Below are 22985 nucleotides of genomic sequence, written 5' to 3'. Positions count from 1 at the left end.
ATCATATAAGCTTCTTAAAAGCCAGAGCCGTATCCCCAACAATATCCAGCACACACTAGAGGCATTAATTGCCCAGTGAATACATATTGATCAATTGATTATTTAACTCACTTAGCACTTCCACATTCCTTGGCTTAGGTATTTGATGGTTAGGAAAAAATTTGGTGGAAGTCAAACTGATTTTATTCTAATTAATGAGAAATAGAAATGAGACAAATGGTTTCTTTGGAACCATAGAAAAAAGATTTGAAAAACATAAAATGGCCAGTCACATAAAAAAGATGTTAAACCTCATTAGTAATCAAAAACATGTATTTTTAAACAAAATACCATTTCTCACCCATCAATTTTGCAAACAGAAAAATCGGGGATTTTCCCCAATGTAGGGAAGTGGGTATTAACACATATTATATACTTTGGTGGGATGTGAATAGAATCTTTTTGGAACTTAATCTAATAGCTTTTCTGTTTTTCAAAATTAACAAGTCTACTTTTATGAACCTGTCTTACAGAGAAATGAATACTTGGTACAAAAGCATAAATATCAAGATGATTTTTGCCCTAGGGAAAAATTGAAAACATGCTAAATGCCCATCTGTAACATATTGGTTAACTAAACCAAGGGATGTCCATTATTATAGGACACTGTGGAACAAAAAAGAATGAAGGCAACTGATGAGGCAATATCATCCATGTACATGTGTAGGCAATAAATTAAGCAGCTCATAAGAATTGTATACATATAAATGACCCCATTAGGTTTAGAATTTGTATGAATGTATGTATATATATGAATATGTATCTGTATCTACATATATAAGTGAATAGAAAGAGAGCTGAAAGGATACATAACAAAGTGTCAACAGCAGTTAGCATCCTCTATAGAATGGAATGAGGAGGGGAAATGGAGAAGTGCTCTGTACGTTTCCATACAAAACATAGAGTTGAACACAAAATAGTTGACCAGATCTAAGGGACTTCAGTGCAAGCCCTCAAGACAAGTTTTCTCCCCATGCAATGAATGCATCAAGGACAGTTTGCCCAGGTGTGGTATATATTCTGCTTCAGTCAGCGTCTGCACTGCCCCCTATTGGGAGCATCACGGCACTGTGAATTCATGTCACCCAGAGGCCACCTTTGCCTTCCCACCCTCATGAGAGAGTGGCACGGACATATATACACTACCAAACGTAAAATAGATAGCTAGTGGGAAGCAGCCGTATAGCACAGGGAGATCAGCTCAGTGCTTTGTGACCACCTAGAGGGGTGGGATACGGAGGGTGGGAGGGAGGGAGACACAAGAGGGAAGAGATATGGGAACATATGTATATGTATAACTGATTCACTTTGTTATAAAGCAGAAACTAACACACGATTGTAAAGCAATTATACTCCAATAAAGATGATTTTTTAAAAAAGCCGTTCCTGCCGTTTCACACTTCAGTCCTAGTCTTTGTTCAGGACCCTTGTGTTGCCTCAATCCACATTGATCTCACCTCCTCAGAACTCCTATGACATATGCTTGCATCAATCAATTGACAATTAATTATGAATGATTTTGTGACTTTGGAGGAGTAACTTTCAAATGAGCTACTAAGCAATTCCTATATTGTAATGTTTACAGTTTTGTTATGTGACTCTCTAGCAAGTAGCAGAAATACAGAAACTGAGTCTCTCCTTTCCCTCCCCACCCTTTGTATCCACTTTTCTTAATTCCCATTCCCCCACCATTCTGGACTTGCCCCACTCAAAATGAGAACGCACAATACTCATTTAGGTGGAAAGCATGGATCTTTCTCCCGACTTTGGAAGTCACAGTTCCCCCTGAGATACAAAGGCAATGCGGCACTTTAATTAACATTAAGGCCTTCTCCTCTGATGGACCTCATGGCAATAGAGGAACTAAACTGAACTGCTTGTGACAAACTGAACTCGGCAAATTAGAAAGCCTAAAATCTCATAGGTGAGCTCAGCTGGAGTTAATGTAACCATATGAAAAATAAACACTGTAATAACTCCATTGCAATAATGAAGTCCCATTTCAAGTTTTAATTTGGGGTATTGTGCCTCTGAGTTTAAAAAGCTGGGAAAGTAGCTCTTGTGAGCTGGTCAGTTAGTTTGAATCCATTACTCGGTCTCCACTCAAAGGAAGGTCAGACCACCTAGGATTACAATTTGCCCGGGACAGTGTGGACTCTGCTCAGTGGGACCGTTCCCCAGGGCTTCTGATTGTTATGCTCCTGTAAAGGAAGGGGGGCTGCTACAGAATCTCAAGGTCCTCTGGGTCTTCTCTGTTTCCTACTCTCTCTGCTCTTACTCAACCATCTTCACTCCCCCACCTCCTCCAACTCCTAGAATTTCATTATAGATACACAATACATTTTTAATGAATTAAATTAACATTTTGGCAACATTAGAGAAATAAAATATCTGCCTTTGACTAAATGTGAAATAAAGAGTGACTGCCTAAAATTTAGGTGTTATGGGAGAAAGAGAGAGACAGAGAGAGAGGTTGAGAGAAATTTTTGATTTGAAATCTACAAGTCTATAGTTGAAAAGTAGAAGATAATAAACAGGTACACATGAGGAAGATCATAAGGGTTATATACCCATGCTGAGAAATCTGAATTGATCATTTAAAGAGCCAGTGAATGATTTTAAATAAGGAAATGGCATGACCAAAAGTTTGTTTTAGGAAGCCACCTGTGCTAAGGCAAGTCCAGGGGTTGCAAGCGAGGGGCAATTTGGAAGATGTTGGGTAGGATCCAGAGGGCCTGGAGCCCAGCCTGAGGGCTGGGAGGATGACTGTAGTGCACAGAGACGGAGAGTCCAAGGGGTTGTTTGGATGGGAAAGAAGGGGGTTCTGTTTGGGACATGGTAATTTTGAGGTGCTCCTTGGGAAAAAGTAAGGCAGGGCACTGAAAGCACAAGTCCAGAATTGTAGGCTGCACTGAGTTGAGAGATGTAAGAGTCAGGGATTAAGAGGCAGAGCTGAAGCCCAGAGAGTAATGAGGCCACCAAGAGGAGAATCAAGTAGAAAACGTTGAAGATGCAATCCTTAAGAACACTCAATTTTTAAGTCAGGCAGAAAATAGTCCCTTTTGACTTTTCCTTTCATCCTCTCATTTAATTTAAATTTAATGAATGTCCCGGCTTTCTTTACATCTGAGATGAATCACCTCCCCTTTCGAGCACCCATGCCACCTCACACCTCGGTGCGTTTCTCAGGCTCACTTCTCATTTCTGCCAACACCATACATTGACACATTCTTTTTTCTTTGTGCCTCCTCTGGTTTTGCATTAAGTCCCTCTGAATATTTCTCATTTCCTTGGAGTGTTTGCATGTGGATGGGGTGGGGGTCTCTGAGGCAGGAGAGGTCAAGACAGGAAGTCAGTCCCATTGCTTAGAAATTGGTATCAAATAAGAAACAATTCTCCACCCCGATCCTTCCTGGTGATAGTTTATAATCTACAGCCAATGCTTTCTCCATCTTATAGGTACTGTTACATCTACATCAAAGGTTCCTCATCCCAAGGAGCAGAAACCTCAGGTGTTCACAGTATGATCAAGGCTTCTGACATAATTTCTAGGCACTCTTTAGATAAATTAATGCCAATTCATCTGAATCTACAATACTAGGATTTAAAGCATTAATGAAATATAGCAATTGAACATTTCAGTGTAAGATTTTCAGGTGCTTCCCCACACATTCAGAAGACACCCAGGCATGTACACAATTCAGAGATGGTTCTTCCTCCAAAATTCTACCTGGAGCAGAGCCAGGGCTGCCACACAAGACACAAGCACAATAGCAAACTCACCCGGGCCGACTTCCAGAGAAATAACCTGTGAACATTCTGTCTGTCTGTCTCTCTGCTTCCCTAGCTGAGAATGAGAGTAAATCCTTCTGTAACACAAGCATCAGAAGGCAGCTGGTATCTAAATCTACTCAAGTGAAAACTTTACCCTCAGGTGGGCCCAGGAGGCAGAAAGATGTAACTGCAGAGGCAGGGTTGGCAATCCTTTGTTCAAGTGGAGGAGGAGTGTTTCTACAGAGGAGCAGCAACACTGAAACACAAAAGTGAAGAGCAAGACGAGGAACTGGTTAGAAATCTAAACATGCCATGGAAAAGAAGAACAAGAGGAAATGAGAAGGACAGCTCAAGTATCTGAAAACCTGATTTGAGAAAGCATGTTGAAAGGGACTCGGCTTAATAGTGCAAAAGGAATACATTTTCTAGTAAGTGGATGCGATGAATTTTAAAACATGAGGCTGTGAGACCGAAAAGACATCAAGTATTGGCAAGTGGTGGGGAAGTACCCACCACTCCCCTGATTGGGGGTGGAGTCCAAGTCCAGAGCCTCAGGGAGCAGCCCAGAGCCCCACCTGAGCGGTCCAGGTACGCCCAGCATCAGTGGCCTCATTCCCCTTTGAGGCTGCCTGTCAATCACACCCCTGAGGGAGCTTGACTGTGTGAGAACCATCCTTCCCAAGGCACTCCTTCCATTATCCTCACTAAACCTGCCTCTACTGTAGGGATGCACACAGATTGCTCACATTAAGAAGTAAATTGATTATGAACTGAGTTTTGTCTACCAACAATTTTTAATATGTAATCTTGTCATGAGTGAACGAAAGTCATTAATAATACAGTAAGCAAAATGTGCTACAGTTAACCTTAAATTATAACTTACAAAGAGCATTCTTGCAGTTTCTTCTTTGATTTATGAGCTCAGTTTATTCTATGCAAATTCATGCATAGTTTCTAATAAGAGGGAGGAGGAAAGATAAAGGAGCTTTGAATATTTTATAAGCTTTTTCCACTTACCTTAATTTAGAATTATGAGGCTGAATATGTAAGTAGAGAATAATTACCTATTACTAGTCTCCACATAGTTTATCTATTTCAGCTCTGAACATCCTGAACGACGCAAAGCATAACTGTTGTACTACCTGGACCACTGCGAATATGATAATTAGGCCTCCTTCAACGTTACTTGTTGCTGACACATGAGAAGATAGACATTGTAATATAACCAGACAGTCCTGCGCTGTTTTTAAAATAATATACTGGACAGTCAATATTTCATTCATTGCACATAAAATGAACTTTTTAAAGAGGTTTGTGCCCTGAAAAATTTCCTTGCCATTCTCCTATTGCTGCATTCTGTGAGCTCCAGGAATAAGGAATTAAGTAAATGGAATTATATTGAAAGAGGTGAGATTGATGGTCTGGCAGATAGAGAGCACATTCCAGGAGCAGGACACAGCCCTACTCATTCCTTCCCCCTCCTCTCCACCCACAGCAATCCCTCTTCATACACACATACTCCATGTCCCAACTTTCCACTCACCACCCACAGGCACAGGCCATGTAGATATCAGAATAAACTTTAATTCAAAAAGATACCTGCACCCTGTGTTCATCGCAGGATTATTTACAATAGCCAAGACATGGATGCAACCTAAATGTCCATCGACAGATGAATGAATAAAGAAGATGTGGTATATATGCACAACGGAATATTACTCAGCCACCCAAAAAAATGAAATAATGTCACTTGTAGCAACACAGATTGACCTAGAGATGAAGTCAGACAGAGAAAGACAAATATATGATATCTCTTATATGCAGAATCAAAAAAAATATGATCCAAATGAACTTATTTACAAAACACAAGCAGACTCACAGAATTAGAAAACAAACTACTGGTTACCAAAGGGGAAAGGTGGCAGGGGAGGGATAAATTGGGAGTTTGGGATTGACATGTACACACTACTATATTTAAAATAGATAACCAACAAGGACCTACTGTATAGCACAGGGAACTCTGTTCAATATTCTGCAGTAACCTAAATGGGAAAAGAACTTAAAAAAGAATAGATACATGTATATGTATAACTGAATCACTTCGCTGTGAACCTGAAACTAACACAACATTATAAATCAACTATACATCAATTTTAAAAAGAATAAATAAATAAATAAAATGGGGGGGGGGGGAGAAAGAAAGCACAGGGTTTAGGAGATCTGCCAAAGAAAAGCTGAAATGGATGAGGTTAGTGATGCCTCCAGGTACAAAAATGGCTGCTCAATTATTAACTGACCACAAGGGAAAGGAAAGGCTATTCAGGGATCACCAGACCTTGACTAAGTCAATAGGAGGACTTGGGTGACTGGAGAACCCGAGGCAGTGAGGCAATTTTCCACAAGAGGCAGCGGGTGCTCTGGGAAGGACTCTCCAAGCACTCCTTAGATGTGTGCTTAGAATCAGAAGCCTGCACTAGGAAGCAGCTGGCAGTTCCCAGACTTCTGGATTCACATACACACTCTTCAGGAAGTCTCTGGCAATGGTGACTTTGTTTTTAAGAAATCTGGACCTGGAAGGAATATTGAAACTGACCAGCCCACTTAATTTAGGAAATGGGAGGAAACGGATTCTCAGCCCTTCAGTGCCTGTGCACACAAATGGATTCAAAGGCAGAAGATCCTGGCCTCTGCAGCTCATCATCTGAGTCAGCAGAGCCCCCACTTGAAGGGATACAGAATCTCAGATTTGTTTTTTCTTCTTAGATTACCAGCAGAAACTCTTAAGTACCCAGTAATGTGCTGAATTATCTGAAAAATAACATGGATTGAGAGTGAACTGTTCTTTGCATTAGTTAGGGCTCAAGTCAAATATGGTGCCATGGTTTCCTCTTCTATCACAGTAAATACTGACCAAATTTAAGAGAAGGAGCAGGCTGCTTCCAATAAAGAAAGAAAAAAGGTTTTTCTCTCCCGGTAAATTGTATCATTGGATTTTGTGATAATTAGCACTTCATATTGTATTATAGTGATGGTGTCAGACCAACAGCCAAACAGAATTAATGACTTAAATATCTGTCAGCAGAAAGCTTCTGGTGTGATTAAGTGCACTGCAGGTGTGTGTGTGCGTCTATTTCTTTTATTTTTTTTTTCATTGTGGTCAGTATATTGAATTGTCGAAGAGACCATCATACTATTAGCATCAATTATCAATGAGTGAAGAAAATTATAATCCCTTCTCTTGATCACGGGAGAGAATAATAATTGACATAATAAGAAAAGAAGGCACAGGAAAATGAAAATTTTAAACATCCTCTTTAGTGTCGAAGTGAATGAATGAATGATGCCTCAAATCATTCATTCCTGTTCAACTTCTACTTCAAAATAACTTGGTAGTTTTGTGACATAAAAATTTCCATTAGTGAGTTAATTCTGGGGAAAGTAAAATTTACCAAGTTGTGCTCTGTCTTCCACTTTACATACATTGTTCATTTCATCCTTACCTCAGCCCTATGAGTATATCCTTTCATTCTATTTCAACTGAGGAAAGGCAACATCAAACAGAACTGTCTATCCTTTATTTTAACAACTAATATTTATGAAACACCTTCCTTGAGTCTAATTACATACTGAACACAGATTAAGAAAATGTGTATCAGAAGGGGAAAATGCCAGCCGTACCATAAAGGATGTTTGAATGAAGTTTCAGTTATAAAGAAAAATATGAGGGGAAATAGATAAAAAATGAAAAACAAAAGAGGGAAATAACGATATGGCACAATGTAATATCAGAGCTGTCACAATGCATTATAGAGTTGATTGTCAAATGAGTGGCAGAGATAGAAACTGCTATTAGTTTAAAAAAGAAAGAAGATTGCAGGCTAAAGTGGTCTGAGAAGGTTGTAGGAGGAGAAGAGATTTGACCTTGGTCAGGAAGGATGATCAGGATTTGGATACAACAAGAAGATCAATAGGACACAACAGGGCATTTCAGAGGGGGAATGGGAAAGAGACATCTGCACGGAGCAGGTACCAACTCTATTTTGGAGGCAGAGAGCCTTCAGGCTGGAGAGGAGGATTTGTACAAATACACACTGAGTAGTAAGGCAGAAGAGGCTGGGGGTGTGCAGCACAGCCTTGAAGAGAAGAGAGAAGAATTTGAATTGTATTATTTTAGAAAAATTAAATCATCCCCATTTAATCAAATTTCTTTTCGCACCTGCTTACATTTAATTGCCCTAACTGATCATATGGGCTAGTATCTTTATACTTGGCCTTTCAGATAGCATTCTCTATCATTACTACTATGCTCATATAAAATATTTTCAAAAGTAGCTTTATATTCCACAAATCCAGTGGCTTCCAACAGTTTTTGATCATATATACTTTCCAGGAAAAAAATTGAGCTAACTGACCCCATATAAATAAACAGATTAAACAGACAAGAAAACAAACATATATATATATATATATATATATACATATACATACTATAAATATGTACACTCATTATAAAACTTATATTAAACCATATTTTTTAAATGAGAAAAAAATGAAATGACCAATATTTACATTTTAATTTTATTATGTAATTATAATTTAATGTTAGCCTTTTGCTGAAATTGAAAATGTTATTCATGCTAATATTTTCAGCAAAAGGCTTCAGACTAAATATGCTTCCCATTTCAGAGAGTCTTGGTTTAATACGTTGTGATAGAACAATTGTAAGGTCCAGCAATGATTTCAGGTTTGTTTTTTTTTTTAACATCTTTATTGGAGTATAATTGCTTTACAATGGTGTGTTAGTTTCCGCTTTATAACAAAATGAATCAGTTATATATATACATATGTTCCCATATCTCTTCCCTCTTGAGTCTCCCTCCCTCTCAGCCTCTCCCTATCCCACACCTCCAGGCGGTCACAAAGCACTGAGCTGATCTCCCTGTGCTATGCGGCTGCTTCCCACTAGCTATCTACCTTATGTTTGGTAGTGTATATATGTCCATGCCTCTCTCTCGCTTTGTCACAGCTCACCCTTCCCCCTCCGCATATCCTCAAGTCCATTCTCTAGTAGGTCTCTGTCTTTATTCCTGTCTTAGCCCTAGGTTCTTCATGACATTTTTTTTCCCTTAAATTCCATATATATGTGTTAGCATACAGTATTTGTCTCTCTCTTTCTGACTTACTTCACTCTGTATGACAGACTCTAGGTCTATCCACCTCATTACAATTAGCTCAATTTCATTTCTTTTTTGGCTGAGTAATATTCCATTGTATATATGTGCCACATCTTCCTTATCCATTCATCTGATGATGGACACTTAGGTTGTTTCCATCTCTGGGCTATTGTAAATAGAGCTGCAATGAACATTTTGGTACATGACTGTTTTTGAATTATGGTTTTCTCAGGGTATATGCCCAGAAGTGGGATTGCTGGGTCATATGGTAGTTCTATTTGTAGTTTTTTAAGGAACCTCCATACTGTTCTCCACAGTGGCTGTATCAATTTACATTCCCACCAAAAGTGCAAGAGGGTTCTCTTTTCTCCATACCCTCTCCAGCATTTATTGTTTCTAGATTTTTTGATGATGCCCATTCTGACTGGTGTGAGATGACATCTCATTGTAGTTTTGATTTGCATTTCTCTAATGATTAGTGATGTTGAGCATTCTTTCATGTGTTTGTTGGCAGTCTGTATATCTTCTTTGGAGAAATGTCTATTTAGGTCTTCTGCCCATTTTTGGATTGGGTTGTTTGTTTTTTTGTTATTAAGCTGCATGAGCTGCTTATAAATTTTGGAGATTAATCCTTTGTCAGTTGCTTCATTTGCAAACATTTTTTCCCATTCTGAGGGTTGTCTTTCGGTCTTGTTTATGGTTTCCTTTGCTGTGCAAAAGCTTTGAAGTTTCATTAGGTCCCATTTGGTTATTTTTGTTTTTATTTCCATTTCTCTAGGAGGTGGGTCAAAAAGGATCTTGCTGTGACTTATGTCATAGAGTGTCCTGCCTATATTTTCCTCTAAGAATTTGATAGTTTCTGGCCTTACATTTAGGTCTTTAATCCATTTTGAGCTTATTTTTGTGTACGGTGTTAAGGAGTGATCTAATCTCATACTTCCACATGTACCTGTCCAGTTTTCCCAGCACCACTTATTGAAGAGGCTGTCCTTTCTCCATTGTATATTCCTGACTCCTTTATCAAAGATAATGTGACCATATGTGCGTAGGTTTTTCTCTGGACTTTCTATCCTTTTCCATTGATCTATCTTTCTGTTTTTGTGCCAGTACCATACTGTCTTGATTACTCTAGCTTTGTAGTATAGTCTGAAGTCAGGGAGCCTGATTCCTCCAGCTTTGTTTTTCATTCTCAAGATTGCTTTGGCTATTCGGGGTCTTTTGTGTTTCCATACAAATTGTGAAATTTTTTGTTCTAGTTCTGTGAAAAATGCCAGTGATAGTTTGATAGGGATTGCATTAAATCTGTAGACTGCTTAGAGTAGTAGAGTCGTTTTCACAATGTTGATTCTTCCAATCCAAGAACATGGTGTATCTCTGCATCTATTTGTATCATCTTTAATTTCTTTCATCAGTGTCTTAGAATTTTATGCATACAGGTCTTTTGTCTCCTTAGGTAGGATTAGAAATGAAAAAGGAAAAGTAATAACTGACACTGAAATACAAAAGATCATGAGAGATTACTACAAGCAACTCTATGCCAATAAAATGGACAACCTGGAAGAAATGGACAAATGTTTAGAAATGCACAAGCCGCCAAGACTGAATCAGGAAGAAATAGAAAATATGAACAGACCAGTCACAAGCACTGAAATTGAAACTGTGATTAAAAATCTTCCAACAAACAAAAGCCCAGGACCAGATGGTTTTGCAGGTGAATTCTATCAAACATTTAGAGAAGAGCTAACACCTATCCTTCAAAAACTCTTCCAAAATATAGCAGAGGGAGGAGCACTCCCAAACTCATTCTACAAGGCCACCATCACCCTGATACCAAAACCAGAAAAGGATGTCACAAAGAAAGAAAACTACAGGCCAATATCACTGATGAACATAGATGCAAAAATCCTCAATAAAATACTAGCAAAGAGAATCCAACAGCACATTAAATGGGTCATACACCATGATCAAGTGTGGTTTATTCCAGGAATGCAAGGATTCTTCAATATATGCAAATCAATCAATGTGATACACCATATTAACAAATTGAAGGAGAAAAACCATATGATCATCTCAATAGATGCAGAGAAAGCTTTTGACAAAATTCAACTTCCTTTTATGATAAAAACCCTGCTAGAAAGTAGGCATAGAGGGAACTTTCCTCAACATAATAAAGGCCATATATGACAAACCCACAGCCAACATCGTCCTCAATGGTGAAAAACTGAAAGCATTTCACTAAGATCAGGAACAAGACCAGGTTGCCCACTCTCACCACTCTTATTCAACATAGTTTTGGAAGTGTTAGCCACAGCAATCAGAGAAGAAAAGGAAATAAAAGGAATCCAAATTGGAAAAGAAGTAGTAAAGCTGTCACTGTTTGCAGATGACATGATACAATACATAGAGAATCCTAAAGATGCTACCGGAAAACTACTAGAGCTAATCAATGAATTTGGTAAAGTAGCAGGATACGAAATTAATGCACAGAAATCTGGCATTCCTATACACTAATGATGAAAAATCTGAAATTGAAATCAAGAAAACACTCCCATTTACCATTGCAACAAAAAGAATAAAATATCTAGGAATAAACCTACCTAAGGAGAAAAAAGACCTGTATGCAGAAAATTTCAGTTTGTTTTGATCATTCGTTTTCATAGCTGCTCTAACTGTAATAGGAATCTCATGAAGATACAGAATGCCCATCGATGAAGGCATAATCTCAACTCTGCTGGCTCGTCATGAAATCACTTTTCAATCCTATGTACCCAATGAGCAAAAGTATGGAATTTTGCTACTCAACTTCTAGCTTATCTATAGTCCAAGCAGGTTAGAGAAATTTTCTTGATATTTCCAATGTTCTTATGTGAGAGTTTTTTTTTTATTTCATTTGGAGTATAGTTGATTAACAATGTTGTGTTATTTTCAGGTGTACAGCAAAGTGACTCAGTTATACATATACATGTATCTGTTCTATTTCAAAATCTTTTCCCACTTAGGTTGTTACATAATATTGAGCAGACTTCCCTGTACTATACAGTAGGTCCTTGTTGGTTATTCCTTTTAAATATAGCAGTGTGTGCATGTCAATCCCAAACTCCCTAACTACCCCTCCCATTTTCAAGAGTTGTTTACTTTCCCACTCATTGTCTGACCAATGAGTGGGAAGATCAATTTTATTTATTTAATTTTTTTTAAGTTTATTGATTTAGATCAATTTTAGATCTTCACCTGGCAGAGGGCTGAGGAAGACTGAGGCTCTACCATGTCCTCACCAGGAAGTTCTCTGGGGCTTGTACTGTTAACATGACTTTTAATGCACAGTATCCTCACAGGATTATTATTAGTCACTAGTCTATGAAGTGTGGTTTAGGTAAAAGAAGATAATGTAATTCACAAATCCACTTACCTGGGCATATATAAACTAAAAGAGAATAAAGCAGCAATGGTACCCAACCCAACCCTCTGAACTATGGAATGAATCCACATCCTCCTCTCTGGATACCTCAAGGCCACTGTGAATCACATGACTGACTTAAGGACTGAGAAAGGCCTCCCATGTCAAATGAAAAATTAACTGTTAGTACTTTTATCCTTTTGCTAGTATCAGTTTTGATATTCTCTTTTCACACCTCAATGAATCATCTTATTTTGTGAGCACCTCTGACTGTGAGCATCACTCTGGAAACAATTGCTCTGTACAGGTTTTGAGTGTGTGGCATCTAAAGACAAAGAAGTTTGTGATTTGACCTAATATCACAGTCATTCTGTGCTGATGTCCACATTATTAGAAACAGGTCTCTCCACTCACAGCCCTTGTGCTCGATAGGGGATATATACGCAGACATGAAAGAATCTCCAATGATATTTCTACTTCATTTTTTAAGTGTCTTTTTCCATTCCCTGACCACCCCACTCCCACAAACTTAGCACAATAGCATACCTTTAGTATACATTCAATTTGTATTTTAGACTTAATTTTAATCTAATGTGCTTCCCCAGAGCAATGAGTGGTTAGCTCAAGCAAATGCTCACAGGCACACACACAAACCAATGTAGAAATGCAAGTTATTCTTCAGACAGAAATGTCACCTAAGGGAACCCTAGCCCAAATATAGCCAAAGAAGATGCAATACAATGTCAGAAAAGTCTACTACCAGTTATTCTTAAAAGGCTCTTTTTTTTTAACTTCTTTATTGGAGTATAATTGCTTTACAAAGATGTATTAGTTTCTGCTTTATAACAAAGTGAATCAGTTATACATATACATACGTCCCCATAACTCTTCCCTCTTGCATCTCCCTCCCTCCCACCCTCCTTATCCCACCCCTCTCAGTGGTCACAAAGCACCAGGCTGATCACCCTGTGTGGTGCGGCTGCTTCCCACTAGCTATCTATTTTACATTTGGTAGTATATATAAGTCCATGTCACTCTCTCAATTTGTCCCAGCTTACACTACCCCCTCCCAGTATCCTCAAGTCCATTCTCTGGTAGGTCTGTGTCTTTATTCCTGTCTTGCCCTTAGGTTCTTCAAGACCACTTTTTTTTCTTTTCCTTTTAGATTCCATATATATGTGTTAGCATATGGTATTTGTTTTTCCCTTTCTGACTTATCTCACTCTGTATGACAGACTCTAGGTCCATCTACCTCACTACAAATAACTCAATTTTGTTTCTTCTTATGGCTGAGTAATATTCCATTGTATATATGTGCCATACCTTCTTTAACCATCCATCTGTTCATGGACACTTAGGTTGCTTCCATGTTCTGGCTATTGTAAATACAGCTGCAATGAACATTTTGGTACATGACTCTTTTTAAATTATGGTTTTCTCAGGGTATCTTCCCAGTAGTGTATTGCTGGGTCATATGGTAGTTCTATTTTTAGGTTTTTAAGGAACCTGCATACTGTTCTCCATATTGGCTGTATCAATTTACATTCCAACCAAGAGTGCAAGAGGGTTCTATTTCTCCACACCCTCTCCAGCATTTATCATTTGTAGATTATTTGATGATGGCCATTCTAACTGGTGTAAGATGATATCTCATTGGAGTTTTTGTGTTTTTGTGTTTTTTGTGTTTTTTTGCAGTACGTGGGCCTCTCACTGTTGCAGCTTCTCCCGTTGCAGAGCACAGGCTCTGGATGCACAGGCTCAGCGGCCATGGCTCAAGGGCCCAGCCGCTCCGCGGCATGCGGGATATTCCTGGACCAGGGCAAGAATCCATGTCCCCTGCATCGGCAGGCAAACTCTCAACCACTGCGCCACCAGGTAAGCCCTCATTGTAGTTTTGATTTGCATTTCTCTAATGATTAATGATGTTGAGCATTCTTTCATGTGTTTGTTAGCAATCTGTATAACTTCTTGGCAAAATGTCTATTTAGGTCTTCTGCCCATTTTTGGATTGAGTTTTTTGTTTTTTGATATTGAGCTGCATGGGCTGCTTGTAAATTTTGAAGATTAATCCTTTGTCAGTTGCTTCATTTGCAAGTATTTTCTCTCATTCTGAGGGTTGTCTTTCCGTCTTGTTTATGGTTTCTTTTGCTGGGCAAAAGCTTTGAAGTTTCATTATGTCCCATTTGTTTATTTTTGCTTTTATTTCCATTTCTCTAGGAGGTGGGTCAAAAAGGATCTTGCTGTGATTTATGTCATAGAGTGTTCTGCCTATGTTTTCCTCTAAGAGTTTGATAGTGTCTGGCCTTACATTTAGGTCTTTGTTTCATTTTGATTTTATTTTTGTGTATGGTGTTAGGCAGTGTTCGAATTTCATTCTTTTACGTGTAGCTGTCCAGTTTTCCCAGCACCACTTATCAAAGAGCCTGTCTTTTCTCCACTGTATATTCTTGCTGTCGTTATCAAAGATTAGGTGACCATATGTGCATGGGTTTAACTCTGGGCTTTCTATCTTGTTCCATTGATCAGTATTTCTGTTATTCTTCCAGTACCATATAGTATATTTTTTCTTTTTTAGTAAATGTTGAATGACTGAATGTTTTTTTTAATTTTTGAATTTTATTTTATTTTTTATACAGCAGGTTCTTATTAGTCATCAATTTTATACACATCAATGTATACATGTCAATCCCAATTGCCCAATTCATCACACCATCATCCACACCCCCTGACAGCTTTCCCCCCTTGGTGTCCATACGTTTGTTCTCTACATCTGTGTCGCAACTTCTGCCCTGCAAACCAGTTCATCTGTACCATTTTTCTCTGTTCCACATACATGCGTTAATATATGATATTTGTTTATCTCTTTCTGACTTACTTCTCTCTGTATGAGTCTCTAGATCCATCCAAGTCTCAGAAAATGCCCCAATTTCCTTCCTTTTATGGCTGAGTAATATTCCATTGTATATATGTACCACATGTTATTTATCCATTCATTTGTCGAGGGGCATTTAGGTTGCTTCCATGACCTGGCTATTGTAAATAGTGCTTCAATGAACATTGGGGTGCATGTGTCTTTTTGAATTATGCTTTTCTCTATTTAAGTCTTCTGCCCATTTTTGCATTGCATTGTTTGTGTCTTTAATATTGAGGTGCATGATCTGTTTATATATTTTGGAGATTAATCCTTTGTCCATTGATTCGTTTGCAAATATTTTCTCCCATTCTGGGGGTTGTCTTTTCGTCTTGTTTATGGTTTCCTTTACTGTGCAAAAGGTTTCAATTTTCATTAGATCCCATTTGTTTATTTTTGTTTTTATTTCCATTACTCTAGGAGGTGGATCAAAAAAGACCTTGCTGTGATTTATGTCAAAGAGTGTTCTTCCTATCTTTTACTCTAAGAGTTTTATAGTGTCCAGTCTTACATTTAGGTCTCTAATCCATCTTGAGTTTATTTTTGTGTATGGTGTTAGGGAGTGTCCTAATTGCATTCTTTTACATGTAGCTGTCAGTTTTCCCAGCACCACTTATTGAAGAGACCGTCTTCTCCATTGTATATCCTTGCCTCCTTTGTGATAGATTAGTTGACCATATGTGCGTGGTTTTATCTCTGGGCTTTCTATCTTGTTCCACTGATCTATGTTTCTGTTTTTGTGCCAGTACCATATTGTCTTGATTACTGTAGCTTTGTAGTATAGTCGGAAGTCAGGGAGTCTGATTCTTCCTGCTCCATTATTTTCCCTCAAGATTGCTTTGGCTATTCGGGGTCTTTTATGTCTCCATACAAATTTTAAGACTTTTTGATCTAGTTCTGTAAAAAATGCCATTGGTAATTTGATAGGGATTGCATTGAATCTGTAGATTGTTTTGGGTAGTATAGTCATTTTCACAATATTGATTATTACAATCCAAGAACATGGTATGTCTCTCCATCTGTTGGTATCATCTTTAATTTCTTTCATCAGTGTCTTATACTTTGCTGCATACAGGTCTTCGGTCTCCCTAGGTAGGTTTATTCCTAGGTATTTTATTATTTTTGTTGCAACGCTAAATGGGAGTGTTTTCTTAATTTCTCTTGCAGAGGTTTCATCATTAGCGTATAGGAGCGTAAGAGATTTCTGTGCACTTATTTTGTATCCTTCAACTTTACCAAATTCATTGATTAGCTCTAGTAGTTTTCTGGTAGCATCTTCCAATTTGTATTCCTTTTATTTTATTTTATTCTCTGATTGCAGTAGCTAGGACTTACAAAATTTTGTTGAATAATAGTGGTGAGAGTGGACATCCTTGCCTTTTCCTGATCTTAGAGGAAATGCTTTCAGTTTTTCACCATTGAGAATGATGTTTGTTGTGGGTTTCTCTTATATGGCCTTTATTATGTTGAGGTAGGTTCTTCTATGCCCACTTTCTGGAGAGTCTTTATCATAAATCAGTGGTAAATTTTGTCAAAAGCTTTTTCTGAGTCTATTGAGTTGATCATATGGTTTTTATTCTTCAGTTTGTTAATGTGAGGTATCATATTGACTGATTTGCATATACTGAAGAATCATTGCATACCTGGGATAAATCCCACTTTATCATGGTGTATGATGCTTTCAGTGTGTTGTTGGATTCTGTTTGCTGGTATTTTGTTGAGGATTTTTGCATCTATATTCATCAGTTATATTGGTCTGTAATATTCTTTTTTTGTAGTATCTTTGTCTGGTTTTGGTATCAGGGTGATGGTGGCCTCATAAAATGAGTTTAGGAGTGTTCCTTCCTCTGCAATTTTTTGGAAGAGTTTGAGAAGGATGGGTGTTAGGTCTTCTCTAAATGTTTGATAGAATTCACCTGTGAAGCCTTCTTGTCCTGGACTTTTGTTTATTGGAAGATTTTTTTTAAGATGTTGAGAGTAGGAGTTTATTAATTAATTAATTTATTTTTGTTGTGTTGGGTCTTCATTTCTGTGTGAGGGCTTTCTCTAGTTGTGGTAAGCGGGAGCCACTCTTCATTGCAATGCACAGGTCTCTCACTATCATGGCCTCTATTTTTGCAGAACACAGACTCCAGATGTGCAGGCTCAGTTGTTCTGGCTCACGGGTCTCTTTGCTCCATGGCATGTGGGATCCTCCCAGACCAGGGTTCGAACCCATGTCCCCTGCATCAGCAGGCAGATTCTCAACCACTGTGCCACCCGGGAAGCTCCTATTGGAAGATTTTTAATCACAGTTTCAACTGCATTACTTGTCATTCATCTGTTCATATTTTCTATTTCTTCCTGGTTCAGACTTGGAAGGTTATACCTTTCTAAGAATTTGTCCATTTCTTCCAGGTTGTCCATTTTATTGGCATAGAGTTGCTTGTAGTAGTCTTTTAGGGTGGTTTGTATTTCTGTGGTGTCTGTTGTAACTTCTCCTTTTTAATTTCTAATTTTATTGATTTGAATCATCTCCCTCTTATTATAAATGAGGCTGGCTAATGGCTTATCAATTTTGTTTATATTCTCCAAGAACCAGCTTTTAATTATATTTATCTTTGTTATTGTTTTCTTTGTTTCTATTTCATTTATTTCTGCTCTGATCTTCATGATTTCTTTCCTTCTGCTAATTTTGGGCTTTGTTTATTCTTCTTTCTCTAATTCCTATAGGTGTAATGTTAGATTTTTTATTTGAGATTTTTCTTGTTTCTTGAGGTAGGCTGTATAGCTATAAACTGCTTTTGCTGCATAAAATAGGTTTTGAATCGTCCTGTTTTCATTGTCATTTGTCCCTAGGTATTTTTTGATTTCCTCTTTGATTTGTTCAGTGATGTCTTGGTTATTTAGTAAAGTATTGTTTAGCCTCCATGTGTCTGTCTATATTATGTTGTTTTTTTCCCTGTAATTCATTTCTAATCTCAGAGCATTGTGGTCAGAAAATATGCTTGATATTATTTCAATTTTCTTAAATTTACTGAGGTTGATTTGTGACCCAAGATTTGATCTATCCTGGAGTATGTTCTGTGCACTCTTGAGAAGAAAGTGTAATCTGCTGTTTTTGGATGGAATGTCCTATAAAAATCAATTAAATCTATCTTGTCTATTATGTCATTTAAAGCTTATGATTCCTTATTTATTTTCATTTTGGATGATCTGTCCATTGGTGTAAGTGAGGTGTTAAAGTCTATCAGTATTTTTGTGTTACTGTCAATTTCCTCTTTTATAGCTGTTAGCAGTTGCCTTATGTATGTGGTGCTCCTATGTTGGGTGCATATATATTTATAACTGTTACATCTTCTTCTTGGATTGATCCCTTGATCATTATGTAGTGTCCTTCCTTGTCTCTTGTAACATTCTTTATTTTAAAGTCTATTTCATCTGATATGAGTATTACTATTCCAACTTTATTTTGATTTCCATTTGCAAGGAATATCTTTTTCCATCCCCTCATTTTCAGTCTGTATGTGTCCCTACAAGTGGTCTCTTGTAGACAGCATATATGTCCCTAGGTCTTGTATTTGTAGCCATTCAGCAAGCCTCTGTCTTTTGGTTGGAGCATTTAATCCATTCACATTTAAGATAATTATCGATATGTATGTTCCTATGACCATTTTCTTAATTGTTTTGGGGTTTGTTTCATAGATGCTTTTCTTCTCTTGTGTTTCCCACTTAGAGAATTTCCTTTAGCATTTGTTGTAGAGCTGGTTTTGTGGTGCTGAATTCTCTAAGCTTTTGCTTGTCTGTAAAGCTTTTGATTTCTCCATCAAATCTAAATCAGATCCTTACTGGGTAGTGAAATCTTGGTTGTGGGTTCTTCCTTTTCATCACTTTAGTTATGTCATGCCACTCCCTTCTGGACTCTAGAGTTTCTGCTGAGAATTCAGCTCTTAACCTTATGGGAGCTCCCTTTTATGTTATTTGTCATTTTTCCCTTGCTGCTTTCAATAATTTTTCTTTGTCTTTAATTTTTGCCAAATTGATTACTATATGTCTCAGTGTGTTTCTCCTTCAGTTTATCCTATATGGGACTCACTGTACTTCCTGGATTTGGGTGGGTATTTCCTTTCCCAAGTTAGGGAAGCTTTCAACTATAATCTCTTCCAATGTTTTCTCAGGTCATTTCTCTCTCTCTTCTCCTTCTGGGACCCCTATAATGCAAATGTTGTTGCGTTTAATGTTGTCCCAGAGATCTCTTAGCTGTCTTCATTTCTTTTCATTCTTTTTTCTTTATTCTGTTCTTCAGCAGTGAATTCCAGCATTCTGTCTTCCAGATCACTTATCCATTCTTCTGCCTCAGTTATTCTGCTATTGATTCCTTCTAGTGTAGTTTTCATTTCAGTTATTGTATTGTTCATGTCTGTTAGTTTGTTCTTTAATTCTTCTTGGTCTCTGTTAAACATTTCTTGCATCATCTCGATCTTTGCCTCTACTCTTTTTCCGAGGTTCTGGATCATCTTCACTATCATTATTCTGAATTGTATTTCTGGAAGCTTACCCATCTCGACTTCATTTAGCTGTTTTTCTGGGGTTTTATCTTGTTCCTGCAACTGGTACATAGCCTTCTGCCTTTTCATCTTGTCTATATTTCTGTAAATATGGTGTTTATTCCATAGACTGCAGGATTGTAGTTCTTCTTGCTTCCACTGTCTGCCCTCTCGTCCATATAGTGTTGATTACTGTAGCTTTGTAGTATAGTCTGAAGTCAGGGAGTCTGATTCCTCCAGCTCCGTTATTCTTTCTCAAGATTGCTTTAGCTATTCAGGATCTTTTGTGTTTCCATACAAATTGTGAAGTTTTTTGTTCTGGTTCTGTGAAAAATGTCAGTGATAGTTCGATAGGGATTGCATTGAATCTGTCGATTGCTTTAGGTAGAATAGTCATTTTCACAATGTTTATTCTTCCAATCCAAGAACATAGTATATGTCTCCATTTATTTGTATCATCTTTAATTTTTTTCATTACTGTCTTATAATTTTCTGCATACAGGTCTTTTGTCTCCTTAGGTAGGTTTATTCCTAGATATTTTATTCTTTTTGTTGCAGTGGTAAATTGCAGTGCTTTCTTAATTTCACTTTCAGTTTTCCATCATTAGAGTATAGGAATGCAAGAGATTTCTGTGCATTAATTTTGTATTCTGCTAGTTTGCCAAATTCATTGATTAGCTCTAGTAGTTTTCTGGTAGCATCTTTAGGATTCTCTATGTATAGTATCATGTTATCTGTAAACAGTGACAGCTTTACTTCTTCTTTTTGAATTTGGATTCCTTTTATTTCTTTTTCTTCTCTGATTGCTGTGGCTAAAAATTCCAAAACTATGTTGAATAAGAGTGGTGAGAGTGGGCAACCTTGTCTTGCTCCTGATCTTAGTGGACATGTTTTCAGTTTTTCACCATTGAGGATGATGTTGGCTGTGGGTTTGTCATATATGGCCTTTATTATGTTGAGGAAAGTTCCCTCTATGCCTACTTTCTGGAGGGTTTTTGTTATAAATGGGTGTTGAATTTTGTCAAAAGCTTTTTCTGCATGTATTGAGATGGTCATATGGTTTTTAGTCTTCATTTTGGTAATATGGTGTATCACATTGATTGAGTTGTGTATATTGAAGAATCCTTGCAACCCTGGGATAAATCCCACTTGATTATGGTGTATGATTGTTTTAATGTGTTGTTAGAACATGTGTTTGATAGTATTTTGTTGAGGATTTTTGTATGTATGTTCATCAGTGATATTGGCCTGTAGTTTTCTTTCTTTGTGACATATTTGTCTGGTTTTGGTATCAGGGTGATGATGGTCTCATAGAATGAGTTTCAGGGTGTTCCTCCCTGTGCTATATATTGGAAGAGTTTGAGAAGGATAGGTGTTAGCTCTTCTCTATATGTTTTATAGAATTCACCTGTGAAGCCATCTGGTCCTGGGCTTTTGTTTGTTGGAAGATTCTTAATCACAGTTTCAATTTCAGTGCTTGTGATTGATCTGTTCGTATTTTCTATTTTTTCCTGGGTAGTCTCAGAATGTTGTGCATTTCTAAGAATTTGTCCATTTCTTCCAGGTTGTCCATTTTATTGGCATATAGTTGCTTGTAGCAATCTCTCATCATCCTATGTATTTCTGTAGTGTCAGTTGTTCCTTCTCTTTTTTCATTTCTACCTCTATTGATTTGTCTTCTCCCTCTTTTTCTTGATGAGTCTGGCTAATGGTTTATCAATTTTCTTTTTCTTCTCAGAGAATCAGTTTTTAGATTTATTGATCTGTGCTATCATTTCCTTCATTTCTTTTTCATTTATTTGTAATCTGATCTTTATGGTTTCTTTCCTTCTGCTAACTTTGGGGTTTTTTTTTTTATTCTTCTTTCTCTAACTGCTTTAGGTGTAAGATTAGGTTCTTTATTTGAGATGTTTCTTGTTTCTTAACGTAGGATTGTAATGCTATAAACTTCCCTGTTAAAACTGCTCTTGCTTCATCCCATAGGATTTGGGTTGTGGTGTTTTCATTGTAATTTGTCTCTAGGTATTTTTTGATTTCCTCTTTGATTTCTGCAGTGATTTCTTGGTTATTAAGTAGTGTATAGTTTGGCCTCCATGTGTTTTTATATTTTACAAATATTTTCCTGTAATTGATATCTAGTCTCATGGTTTTGTGGTCGGAAAATATACTTGATACGATTTCAATTTTCTTAAATTTACCAAGGCTTGATTTGTAACCCAAGATATGATCTATCCTGGATAATGTTCCATTAGCACTTGAGAAACACATGTATTCTGTTGTTTTTAGATGGAATGTCCTATTAATATAAATTCAGTCCATCTTTTTTAATGTATCATTTAAAGCTTTTGTTTCCTTATTTATTTTTTTTTGGATGTTCTGTCCACTGGTGAAAGTGGGGTGTTAATGTCCTCTATTATGATTGTGTTACTTTTGACTTCCCCTTTTATGGCTGTTAGTATTTGCCTTATGTATTGAGGTGCTCCAATGTTGGGTGAATAAATATTTACAACTGTTATAACTTCTTCTTGGATCGATCCCTTGATCATTATGTAGTGTCCTTCCTTGTCTCTTGTAACATTCTTTATTTTAAAGTCTATTTCATCTGATATGAGTATTACTATTCCAGCTTTATTTTGATTTCCATTTGCATGGAATATCTTTTTCCATCCCCTCATGTTCAGTCTGTCTGTGTCCCTACGTCTGAAGTGGTCTCTTGTAGACAGCATATATGTCCCTAGGTCTTGTATTTGTATCCATTCAGCAAGCCTCTGTCTTTTGGTTGGAGCATTTAATCCATTCACATTTAAGGTAATTATCGATATGTATGTTCCTATGACCATTTTCTTAATTGTTTTGGGTTTTTTTTTTTTTTTTTGCAGGTCTTTTCCTTCTCTTGTGTTTACTGCCTAGAGAAGTTCCTTTAACATTTATTGTAAAGGTGGTTTAGTGGTGCTGAATTCTCTTAACTTTTGCTTGTCTGTAAAGACTTTAATTTCTTCTTCAAATCTGAATGAGATCTTTGCTGGGTAGAATTATCTTGGTTGTAAGTTTTTCTCCTTCATCATTTTAAATATGTCCTGCCACTCCCTTCTGGCTTGCAGAGTTTCTGCTGAATGATCAGCTGTTAACCTTATGGGGGATTCCCTTGTGTGTTATTTGTTGTT

The sequence above is a fragment of the Delphinus delphis genome, chromosome 13 (genome assembly GCF_949987515.2).
Source record: "Delphinus delphis chromosome 13, mDelDel1.2, whole genome shotgun sequence".
Taxonomy (NCBI): domain Eukaryota; kingdom Metazoa; phylum Chordata; class Mammalia; order Artiodactyla; family Delphinidae; genus Delphinus; species Delphinus delphis.
Note: the sequence above shows the minus strand (reverse complement) of the source record.